A 10620-nucleotide genomic window follows, 5' to 3' on the forward strand; every position below is an offset into this window, starting at 1 on the left:
AAACTCACAAATCACAGCAATAACACGATGCGCAGCAAATGGTTTACAGATGCCGGTGCCGTGGGTTTCACCGTCTCTTCGTTATCTGGATCAGAGAGAGACAGAGAGAAGAGGAGAGGGAGGGAGAGAAGAGGAAGACAGGGATGGGGGGACGCATCAGGGCTTGGTCTGCAGGCTTAGCCCCAGCTGTGGGAGCTGCTGCGGCCAGAGCTGGACGGGAAGGACGGGCAGAGGGGAGGGCGTGGAGGGCGAGGTGAGGCCAGGCCGGGCCCCACGAGGATGGACTAGCCCCTCTCACGTGTTTCTCTCTACCTCCAGCCTGGACGGTGCGGACAGCCGGCCTGAGAAGCTGGCACACTTTGTCATAGAGGTTACAGGCACACCTGGCCCGAGGGAGGCTGAGCGGGCCCGGGAGGTGGCGTGGCCAGTGGGGACACTGCCCCCAACAAGGCGAATGCTACGCGTGTGACCCCAGGTCGACCGTCCGAGTTGAAATATCGGTGTGGCTGTTGCTTCCCTTCTGGTCTCCAGATCTCGTGCAGAACTGTCTCTGCTGACCCCCTCAACCGCGAACACGCAGCAGAGGGGCTTCTAAGAAAAGGGGCCCGGCTAGCCGCCCCGCGCCCATCATCTCAGCCCCCGCGCGCCTGCATGCCTTGCTTACAGGCGCCCTTTGAGCCAAATTCCCAAAGGAAGACAGGCACAAAGTCACCTCCCACCCAACGCGACGCCCCCATCGCCACTGTCCCCGCCCCCAGAAGAGGGGACCGGACCTCCCGTCACTTCTGGGTGGGCTGCCCGGTCCTGCAGACCATGGGAATAAGGCCGGCCATTCACGTCGCATCCTACGCGACCAGGGACGAGCAAGGAGGAGAGAACAAAAGCGTGCGGTGGATAAACACGCAGGCACGTTTCCATCAGAAGGAGGACGAGGGGCGGCTGTCACAGCCGTCACTCCTGGTGGCAGCCGCGGCGCTGGTACCGACACCGACCCTCCTCCATGAACCCGTCCACGCTCCCTGGGGCCCCGAGCAGCTGCTGGGGGTTCGTGGCCTGGTGGGTGACCCAAACCTTTGCTTCTAACGGGTCTGAGCCTCAGCCGTCGGGCCCGAGGGCATCGCTGTGGCTGTCCACCGGCCTGGAGGATGAAGAGGACCTGGGTTCTCCGGCTCCTCACCCTGGACAGTCGGGCCCTGCCACCCCTGCTTTGGGCCTGAAGAGTCCCAAGTGGCCAGGCCACAGCCTCCACCCACGGCCCCAGGAAGCCTCACTGCGTCCCTGCAAGGAAGCTCTCTTCCCCTCGGGACTGAGCCCTCTAGAACCGAGAGTCACAGGACAGGAAGCACAGATTCTGCGGGGCATCAGGAGAGGTAATAGGGAGAGGGGCCACCCCATTCGCACCCCTTGATTCCAGATCCAGCAATCCTGGAGCAAGAGCACCACTGGTCGCGGAGCCCAGACTGTGTCCTGGGAGACATCGCCCCCGCCCTGCGCCGCACGGGGTTGCCACCAGGCCGGCACAGTAACTGAGTCTTCAAAAGGCCGTCAAGCACACTTCGTAGACTGCCCAAAGCATGCAACGCTGACAACACCAGATGGGGCTGGGGATGTGGAATGACAGGAGCTCTCGTTCACGCCAGTGGGAATTCAGAATGGTGCAGCCTCTTTGGAAGATGGTTTGATTATTTCTTACAAAACTAAGCATCCGCTTATCATACGCTCCAGGAGCACAATCCCTGGTACCTACCCAAAGGAGCTAAAACCCATGTCCACACAAAAGCCTGCACACGGATGTTTACAGCAGCTGTATTCATAGTTGCTAAAACTTGGAAGCAACCAAGATGTCCTTCAGCAGGTGACGGATAAATAAACGGTGTCCCACACAGACAATGGCATATGATTCAGCACTAAGTGAAATCAGCTATCAAACCACGAAAAGACACAGAGGAACCTGAAATGCATTTAACTAAGTGAAAGAAGCCAATCAGAAAAGGCCTCATGATGCCACCTCTATGACACTCTGGAAAAAGCAGAACTATGGAGACAGTAAGAGGATCGGTAGCTGCCAGGGGGCAAAGGGGCAGAGGGATGGGTAGGCAGAGCACAGGGGATATTTAGGGCAGTGAAAGCACCCCGTATGCTATTCAACATGCATGTCCTATACGTATTCTGTTACACTCACACCTCGGTGTGCACTTGAGTGATGGTAGGTGCTACTGTACTTTAATTGCAGGGTCTGCATGTCCACCGCTATTGTATAGGAACATGACTGGTATTAGGATGTTGTTATGTTCTCCGACCTCGCTGAACTCACTGGCTTTTCTGTAGGTTCTGTAGGAGTTTCTCCCTAGGTCATCATGCTGCCTAGGGAGAAAGTTGACAGTTCCACTTCTGGTCTTCCCACCTGCATGCTCTTCTTTCTCTTGCCCTGTCACGCCGAGTAGACCCTCCAGCACAATGCTGAATAGAAGTGGCGACAGTGGGTATCTTTCCTTTTTCCTCATCGAGAGGGAAAACATTCCGTCTTTTGCCATTTAAGTATGATGTGAAGTGTGGTAATTTCATGTACTCCTTTATCAGGTTGAGGAACTTGCCCTCCATGCTTGGTTTGCCTAATTTTTATTGGGAATCGATGTTAGATTTGCCAGCCACTTTTTTTTTTTTGCATTTTTGAGGTAATCATATGGTTTTCCACTTTGCTCTATGAATATAGTAATTTACATTGGTTGATTTTCAAATGTAAACAAAACTTGCATCCCTGGAATAAACACCACTTGGTTACGATGAGTTATTCCTTTTAAGAAATCTTGTTGGATTCAATTTGCTAAGCTTTTGTTAAGAATGTGTGCCTAGGGGCTTCCCTGGTGGCGCAGTGGTTGAGAGTCCGCCTGCCGATGCAGGGGACACGGGTTCGTGCCCCGGTCTGGGAAGATCCCACATGCCGCGGAGCGGCTGGGCCCGTGAGCCATGGCCGCTGAGCCTGTGCTCCGCAACGGGAGAGGCCACGACAGTGAGAGGCCCGCGTACCGCAAAAAAAAAAAAAAAAAAAAAAAAGAATGTGTGCCTATTTGTTCATGTCCAATATTGCCTGTAGTTTTAATTTCTTGTAATGTCTCTATTCTCTATCTGGTTTTGCTCTCCAGCCCTGCTGGTTCCACCGAATCCATATATTTATACAGCGGTGTCATGTCCAACGCTTGCCCGCATTCCTTGAGGCTCACATGGATGCTGTGCTTGGGTCTCTGGCCGTTAGTCCGGAGCCACTAAACTGCCTTTGCCACCCACTGGGGGTCTCCCCCTGCACGATGGCCTGTCCACAGAGCAGCTCCTCCTGTTCTCGAAAGCCAGCCCTTCGCATCGGTCCATGATGCTGTTTACTTATTCATTTATTGATTTTTTTGCATGTTTAGTTCTTAGCTCAGGGGAGCCCAGGTGGGGCCTTTCTCCCGCCCTGACCTGCTCCGCTGGGCTCTGCCTGACCCTACAGCCAGGGTCCTCAGCTAAGGAGGGCTACCCCTGGAGGGCTACACCAGAACCACTTGGAGCCACGTTTAGAGTTTGAAAAAGACATGTTTTATATTTTCTTCACATTTTATTTATCAAAGAAGTCCCACTAAAGCCAGATCATTCTCACGTTTCATGTCTAAATAAAAGAGGGCTCAAAAACTGTTATCTGCAAGGAATCCGCCCAAATCAAGAAACACAGAAAACAATGTAGGTGCCAAAGGTCTTTATTTCCAATAAGCAAAAAACCAAGTCGCATATAATCTTGATTTTATTTTCTTTTTTAAACATTGTAAATGTCACCATACTGCGTGATTTTGCTGCTCAAAGTGGGGTCAACTGATCAGCTGCACACACGTCAGCTGGGGCCTCCTTAGAAAGGTGGCATTCCGGGTCCCACCTAGGCCTGCTGAATTAGAATCTGCTTTTAAACAAGATCCCCAGGGCGAGCCTGTGCACATTACGGTATGTGTTGATGTCACGCTGAGAATCTTCTCAAAGATTTTATCGATATCATCCTATATATATAGTAGTTGTATAATTTTCTTTTTAAATGTAGGTATTTCGATGATCTGAAACTAATTTTTATGTTAGGTGTGAGAAAAAGTGCTCTTTTTCCCCCCCAAACACCTGATACCTTTTCTTGAGTAAGTGGTCCATCATTATCCTGCTGGGGACATATTAAGTCGACAAAAAGAAAAGCAAATTTATATATATTTTGTCTTTTTCCTTTTTTTTTTTTGAAAGTTTTTTGGTTGTGCCACGTGGCATGTGAGATCTTCGTTCCCCTACCAGGGATTGAACCTGCACCCCCTGCAGTGGAAGCACGGAGTCTTAACCACTGGTCCTCCAGGGAAGTGCAGGATGATCTTACCTTGTTCAAAGAAAAGAGACTGCAGAAGAAATGAATAGCACTCCATAGATGTCTGAGCTCTGACAGAATGAGCGATTCAGAGCCTGATGGAAGAAAACTGTGCCTAAATCACAGGCCTTTCTTTAAAGCACGTGGTTCCCATACAGAAAACAGCCACTGGTTGAGATGGGGGTAAGGGTGAGAGGTGGGTACAGTCATCATTTTGAGCCTGCAAAACTAATTCTTCTAAAGACCACGTATTCTATGATAACCATTTATAGGACGTACCCAGGGTCGGCAAACCCATAGGGACAAAAAGAAGGTTAGTATTTAGGGAGTGCTAATGGGTATGGGATTCTTTGGGGTGATGAAAATGTTCGAAAACTGGTTGTGGTGATGGCATGTGAACACACTACCACTGAAGAGCGCACTTTAAAAGGATGAACCCACATGGCACGTGCATTCCAGCTCATCAGTGGCCAGTGTTTGTCCAGTGCATTGATTACACGAGCCCTGCCGGTTGTAGGAGGAACCGTGCACCACGTGTATTGATTTACCTGCCTGAGTTTTCACCTACGTACAGCCTGCCTTGTCACACCTGTATTTGGGGCCGCTGTCTCACCTGTCTACTGTTCGGGCTTACTGCAGGCCTCGTGTCCCGAGAAGGGGGGGACCGCAGGGCACCCCGTGGATACGTGGACTGGTGGTGAAGCGTTACCTAGAGAGGTGTCTCTTGCATGCGCCCTGATACCCGGCCAGGCCCCGGGCGGCCCCGCGGACACTCGACCCGGGTGTGTCTGACCCTCGGACACTGGACTCGGGCGTTTGGCCCCTTGGACATTGGGATCCGGGCGGCCCGGCCCTGCGGACACTCGACCCGGGTGGTCTGGCCCCTCAGGCACTGGACGTGGACGGCCTGGACCCGCGCGCCGCGCCCCTGCCACCAGAACCCCGCGTCCCCAACATGGGCGCGCAGCTCGGGACGGGGCGCCGCGGCGGGGGCGGGGCGGGCGGTGGGTGTGGCCCGCCCTCGGGGTGGGGCCTCCGGGCGGGGCGGGGCGGGGCGGGGCGGGGTGGGTCCGGGGAGGGTCCGCCATTGCGGTCGGGCGGCACAGCCCCGCCGCGGCCGTCGTTTTGTGCGTACCCGACCACCCGGCCTGGCCCAGCCGGCCCGCCCGCGCGCCACACGCCTTTGGCGCGCGCAGGCATGTCGGGCCCCGGGCAGCAGGAGCCGCCGCAGGCGGGCGGGCCGGCGGGCCCCGAGGGCGCGGACGCGGCGCTCGGCGAGGCGGGGCTGAGTTTCAGGACCAGCGAGCTGAGCCTTGTGGAGATGACGGAGATCGAGTACATGCAGCTGCAGCACATCGTCTACTCGCACATGGAGGCGGCGGCGGCCGACGGCGAGCTCGAGACGCGCGTCAACTCTTGCTTCCTGGCGGCGGCGGCGCCGGGCGCAGCGGCGTCGGGCTTCGCTGCGGCCGTGGGCGCGGCGGCGGGGTCGCGCCGCCCGTGTACCCGGTGCTGTGCCGCCTGCGCTGGCCGATGGTGGCTTCGCGGGCGCCAACCAGTGCCTGGGCCACATCGACTTCCAGGAGCTGCGCATGATGCTGCTGAGCGAGGCGGGCGCGCCCCGCGCCGCCGAGAAGACGCCGGGCGCCGACGGGCCGGGCGCCGGCGCACCCCGGCCCAAGGCGCCCGACGGCGGCGTCAAGGAGAACGTGGAGGGCGCGACCGAGGTGCGGGCCAAGTGGGCGGTGCGCGTCCGCCTGGAGGACGGCTTCAACAGCATAGCAGCCGAGCCCCCGCCAGCCCCGCGCGGTGCGGATCCCCCCGAGCCTGGCATGGCGCTCAACAAGTGGGTGCATCCCCCAGGGAGCGGGCCCGGCTGGATCAGGGTGTAGACCAGGGTCCTGTGCAGAGAAGCAGCAGGCTGTGTGCGGGTATAGACCAGGGTCCTTGCAGAGAAGCACCATCGTGGGTCTGGGTGTAGACCAGGGTCCTCAGCAGAGGCCACCGGCCCGTATCCGGGTGGAACCAGGGGCCTCTGCAGGGAGGCAGTAGCCTGGGTCCGGGTGTAGACCAGGGTCCTGTGCAGAGAAGCACCAGCCTCTGTCTGGATGTAGACCCGGGTTTTCTGCAGAGGCCAGCGGCCTCACTGCAGCTTGCATCTTAACAGGGAGCAGACCTCAGTGGGTGTGGAGGCTGAGCTGAAAGTTTGTGTGCTCTGTGCAGGCACAGCAAGCAGATATTAAGTACACAGCCTGCAGCATTACCTTTGCGGTGTGCGCTCTGCGTCTGCATGTGGAAGAGAGATGAGTTGAGGTAAGTGCACACGTGTTCCTGAGGAACAAAGGTTTTGTCCCCAAATCACCCACCTAAATGTCAGGAGAGACCTCTGCTTCCCCTTCTGTTGACTCAGGTTGAGGCTGACCTGATCTTGCACAGATGCATCCCCTGGGAGGACAGACGTCATGTTGTGAGGCTTTGAGTGTAAAATGCAGCTTCATCCTTCAGCCAGACTGCCAGCCCATAAGTGATCTCGCAGCAACAACTATCGGAGAGGAGTAGCCTGTCTGCTAGGGTGTCTCCTCAGCTTTCTGTCTGTCCCCACCCTGTAGTTTTCCCCATTTTGCCCATAGTCGTCAGATTTTGGAGGATGGCCAAAAAAACACAGAGATTGGTGTCAGAAGTGTAATGGGAAGGGAGGTGTAACTAAAAGATGACACACAGCCACACCTTCCAATGTGAGGAAGAAAGTTTGAACTTGTCCCCTACGACACTAGCTGATAATTGTTTTGTAGAGATTTCCATGATGGGGGGCATTCATGGTAACAGATTCGAGTTCCTATCCAGAAAATCAAATGTTAGCCATTAGAGTGTGATCGTGATTGTGGTGTTTCAGGAAACTTACCTGCCACATACTCTTCATGTGTTTCTGGGTTTCTTTTGTCTTGGCAGTTTGGTAACTCTTATTCGCCATCCATCCGAATTAATGAATGTTCCACTTCATCAGCAACAAAACAAATGTAGAACATGAGTGAAAAATAAAACAGCTGCTGCAACTACTGCTCTTCAATTTACATACCCTCTGTTTACTGCAAATAGTTGCTCTACTAGTGGAAATTCTAATCTTTCACAAACACAGGTAGGGAAAGTGATTTGCGAAGCTTTGCTCTTTTGTGTTAAATGGATAAATTGTATTTTAGTTAGGTCCCAAGGCTGTTTTTGTCTTTCATTGAGCTCGATAACTTGTTAAAATCGAGAGTATTTATGTGGTTCGGGGATATTTAAAAATCCTTAGTGCACCTAAAGTTCTTCAAGTTCATGTGAATAACTTTGACGTTACTTCTATTAAAGTGCATTTTATTTGTGCGTAGAGAGGAGATTGTCACCCGTTGATAACGTTCCTGTTGCTTCATTGTTTTCCAGAGTTGTAGTAACTCACGTTCTGTACTTGAAGCTACCAAGCATCAGGATATTGGATTGCCGAGAGCACTTTCTTTCTGTCATCAGAAGTAAATTGAATCCACTAAACAGACTTTGGGTAGTAGAAACAAAGCTTTGCCTGAGCAGGTTCGGATTAAAGTAGGAGGTAAGCGATAAAACAGAAGCTGGCAGGTGCTTTCTCCTCCTGCCTGATGTCTCTGCCCCCCTTTTTTTTTTTGGCCACGGGTGGGGGAGGGGAGTGAGGTGGTTTATAAACAAATGAAAGGATCTCGGAAGCCTGCTTGCATCTTAGGAATCCTTCTGTCCCTCTGCCCAGTCACCTCACTTGGAACATCCTTGCGAATTTTGAACATCACGTTTATACTTGGCCTGGAAACGTTGAGTTTAGGGGCTGCTTTTTCCTAACAGTAACCTCCTTAAACAGAAACATGATAGACTTAGGTACATTTTCGTTAACTGACAGCAAATTTAGGGGTTTTTTTTTCACTCTTATTTCATACTTCATGAGTGAGGCAGGAGTCTGAAATCCGCTCAGAGCTTTAGGGGACCATCTGCAGATGGGCAAAGGCTTGAGTTGGGAGCAAGAGGCCATAAGGTGATACAGACAGTCTTAGAAAGAAAGAAATTTCTGAAGGCAAACTTTGCTTACCCCTGACGTTAACCCTCAATCCGTTTTTCCTGGAAAACATTCTTTTTCGAGTTATCCAACAATAACACAGCTTACACTAAGCTTTTCAAGAGCTGATAAAGACAGGGTAGGGATGGAGCTCTCCTTCTTTCTCCCACGCCAGTGATTAATTTTCCATTGTTCTTATGACATTGCTCGCGAAAGTATATGTTAGCATTTGTAAGGTATAAAGGTTAAAATTAAAATAGTCCCTGTACTGACTACTCAGCTGAAGAACCAAAATATTACCAATACTCGTGAATTCCTCTCTATGTCTTTTGCAAAGTTATCACCATTCTGAAATGTGTGTTAAGTGATTCTTTCATCGTAGAGGGTTTGGCTTTGTACGGTACCTCGGGAATGCACATCACCACAGGTACTTCTTAGACGCCTGCTGTACTGTGATAGAAATTTGACATATTTCTGTAGCACAGGTCAAAGCTATGACGTGATGACTCCTTTTGTGGGGGGAATCTCACTTGTCAGGTGAGGGCGTGTTTAATCCTAAACCACTTAGGTTCTGTCCTCTTCTGAGCATTGCAGTTAGAATATCAGTTGTCATCTGAGAATAATTGCATATCAAGAAAATCTTTTGGAGAAACTATTTCTAGGTTTGTTTTTTTTTTCCCCTTCTGAATATCAGAAAAATGAAACAACTTCTTGGTTTTTTTATTCCTAGATGACAGTTAAAATGGGTCTTGATTTAAAAGGGGGACTTTTGATTGTATTGCTGTATAAGCTGTATTGATTACATAATACCTGGGGTGCTTTTTATTTGCGGTACGTGGGCCTCTCACTGTTGTGGCCTCTCCCGTTGCGGAACACAGGCTCCGGACGCGCAGGCTCATTGGCCATGGCTCACGGGCCCAGCCGCTCCGCGGCATGTGGGATCTTCCCGGACCGCGGCATGAACCCGTGTCCCCTGCATCAGCAGGCGAACTCTCAGCCACTGCGCCACCAGGAAAGCCCTCTGGGGTGTTTTAATTTAGTTTATGTTCCGTTGTATAGTTTGAAACCTAGAGCCTTGTGCCGGATGTTTGTATGGAATTTTGGAATGCTTCTTGTTTGGTTCTGTGTGCTCCTTACCCATTGATGTTTATATCTTGGATCGAAAATACCAAAAAATGTATTCGGCATTCACGAGGGTAAGTTTAGAAGAATCAAAAAATTAAAATACCACTTTTTCCTTCTTTTGCAAAGAAGAAGCGCTATGTAAACAAGCAATAAATAAGGGGAGTCGGAGTAGGATACGTCAGTTGGACACAAACATAGAACGAAGAACCCTTGGAGAGCTCCGGAATGTGGGTGAAGGCTCCACAGCAGCGCAGGGTGCTTGGCCGTCGGTGGAGTCGCCCCAGGCCGCCCTCGGGGAGCAGAGGCAGAGCGGGCCCCCACGGGGCAGGTCCCAGCGGAGGGAGAGGCACAACCGCATGGAAAGAGATAGAAGGTAATGCGTGTTGTCGGTGGTATACAGTTGTCCTAGATGCCAAGCTGGTGAGAGTCAGTGCTGGTAACAGGCACCTTTTTGTAGAAAACAATGGTGTAGGCACTTCTGTGTTCAAGGGAGGGAAAGCTGGCAACAGTCAATGGTCACCTTGCTTTGCTAGGTGGATGGGGGTAGCCAAGACCAACCCCAGGTTTGATGATTCATTAGGAGGACTCATGGCTTTGGTTTATTTTGGGCAAAGAACCCAGCAAAGTCAGCAGAGGCGCATGGGGAGAGGTCTAGGGGCCCCAGGCGCCAGCTCCCCAGAACACCTCTCAGTGGAGCCACTCAGGATGCCTGTCACCCCCCAGCACTGGTGACATGTTCCCGGACAGCAAAGCTCCTTAGAGACTCGGGGCCATGGATCCTACTGGGGGCTGGTTGTGGGGGGTATTCCCTAGGTGGCACGCGGCCAAATCCCAGACGCCCAGAAGGAAAGCTGGTGTTTAGCATAAGCCAGTGACCAATGGTGGTGGGAACCCCCCCGAAATCTAAGTTCCCAGGTGCTGGCCGGGGCCGCCTTCCTGGGAGGGAGTCCGCCTGCACACTGGGTTACTCAGTTTTGCTTGGTTCTTTTAAGGATATTGAAGAAGGAGGAAGTTACAGCTTATGTAAGTTGTTTTATCTGTGGATTTTATTTGTGCTGTTCTGTGTAGAAGCAAA

The 10620-nt window shown here is 52.3% G+C and overlaps 1 pseudogene across 1 annotated transcript; it reads left to right on the forward strand.

Moving 5' to 3' along the window:
• The first annotated feature begins 5564 nt into the window (after positions 1-5564).
• LOC307053521 (transcription factor-like 5 protein) lies at positions 5565-9922 on the forward strand (annotated as a pseudogene). The gene is made up of 4 exons: positions 5565-6212; positions 7316-7502; positions 7787-7949; positions 9672-9922. The product of its transcript is annotated as a transcription factor-like 5 protein (transcript).
• Positions 9923-10620: the final 698 nt, after the last annotated feature.

This window comes from Hyperoodon ampullatus (assembly GCF_949752795.1).
Source record: "Hyperoodon ampullatus genome assembly, chromosome: 5".
NCBI lineage: Eukaryota > Metazoa > Chordata > Mammalia > Artiodactyla > Ziphiidae > Hyperoodon > Hyperoodon ampullatus.